We start from the raw sequence: 1,975 nt of genomic DNA, 5'->3' as shown, positions 1-1,975 counted from the left end.
ACAAAGGAAGCTGGGAGGGGTGAAGTGTAGTGTAGTGTTAATTGTTCAGCCGTATCCGACTCTTTGCAACCCCATCGACTGTAGCCTGCAAGGATCCTCTCTCCACGGGAGTCAGAAACAAAAACCCTTCTATTCCCTTTCCTCCAAACAGGGCCTCTCCCTCTCTCCCTGCTCCCAGTGTTACCTTTCCCCCCTCTTGTCTGCATGCCTTGTGGGATCTTAGTTCCTTGACCAGGGATCGAACCAGGGCCCTCCTCAGTGAAAGCCAGGAGTCCTAACCACTAGATCACCAGGGAATTCTGCCTGTGTTACCCGTTGCATGACCTGGATGAAGGCCCAGAGATAGGGGTTCCTGGCCAGCCTCTACCACTGGCGAGCTGTCTAACCTGGGATGAGAGCTCTGAGTCCTCATCTGGAAAATGAGCATGACGGCCCTTCCTCACATGGGGTTGAAGGTAAAGGGGATGAGGCCTGAGGGGACCAGTTCAGGACACGCAGGAGGCGATGCGCTGGATGCTGCCTCTTCATCCTGCCTGAGATGGGACTGGGGAGTCCAAGAGCCCTCGGGTTTCCACAAACTTGAGATCGGAGACTCACCAGGTGCCCTTTCTAATAAGAGTGACTTTACCTGTGTGTTGTGGGGAGTTGTGACACGGGTCCCGTCCAGAGACTGATGCCCTCCTCCTCCATGACTCACCCATCTCCTGCCGGCCCCGCGCCTGCCCAGTCCGGAGCGCACAGGCGGGGAAGTCGCCGCACTGGAGGGCTAGGGCCAAGGGGCGGGGTCTCCTAGCGCCGCCCCGCAGCCGTCGGTCCTGGGAGAGCTCCAGGCGGAGAGCTCGCCGACGCCAAACTCTGGTCCCAGAGACCTCGCAGAGGTTGAGCCGATCACAGGCACCAGGCAAAGCCGGTGAGGAGCCGGGCTGTGAACAGGGGCGGGATCAGCGCAGGTGAAGGGGAGCCCTTTGCGCCGCCCCCCTCTCCCGGGGCCCATCAGCCTACGAGGGATTCCCCGCTGGCCTCTTGTGAAGAAGGGACGTGCAGTGGGGCGACCAAACTTCGCCTCTCTTCTGAATGCCAACGAGTGTTCGGTGAGCAAGGAAGGGGGGTGCCAGGGAGTTTGTGGGGACAAACACGGACAAATGTGAACAGAGAGGCGGGCAGTCAGCAGTTATTGAGTCCACACTGTGTGCCCGGACCAGACTCTTAAAATTCCCCCACCGACTTGGGGTTGGGGGTGGGACCCTAGGGGACACAGGTGCTGTTTAAAAGAAGGGGGAGGTGACAATAAGTTTGGTGCTTTTCAGAGTCCAAAAAGTGTGACTCTCCGTGTCCTCCCGGGCTGGGGTTTGATTTTCATGCTTATAGAGTTTATCTGGGAAAGGAGAAAGGGAATGAATTATCATTGGTGATGGCTCTAGACTTCCAGGTGACCTGAGGCCGAATGGTGGGACCCAGTGGGGCATTACTTGACTTCCAGTGTTTTCTGAGACCATTTGTGCCTGGCTAGGGCTCTTTCAGACCTGAACCCACTAGGCTGCCAAGAGCAACCCCCAAATCACCTGTGATTAGGGTCTCCTCAGCTAACTACAGCGCCTGGCGGTGGCAGGTCTGCCGCAGGTGCTGGGTGGGTGGAGTGACGGCGAGCTGATTTGTAGGCGGTGCCTCCGAGGGAGTGGGAGGCCAGTCTGGGAAGGAGGGACAGCATGGCCAAAGGTCTGGAGAAGGGATGCGGCCTGGGGAAACGGGAGCAGCGTGGGGAGCAAGGGAAGGGTGGCTGTGTGGGGAAATGATGAGGCCAGAGAGCTCAGCAGAAGCCTGATTGCAACAGAGCCTTGAATGCCAGGCTGAGAAGCACAAAGAACACAGGAGACCTACAGGGCCAGGAGCTCACTCTCCCTTCCCCACCCCCCACCCCCGACCTCAGGAGACCCTGCTCTTGGTTTCGTCCCTCTCTGGCCAGTGGGCTGTTGCT

Source organism: Dama dama, chromosome 11 (assembly GCF_033118175.1).
Source record: "Dama dama isolate Ldn47 chromosome 11, ASM3311817v1, whole genome shotgun sequence".
NCBI lineage: Eukaryota > Metazoa > Chordata > Mammalia > Artiodactyla > Cervidae > Dama > Dama dama.
The sequence above is the reverse complement of the archived record's forward strand: the minus strand, read 5'-3'. Positions refer to the sequence as shown.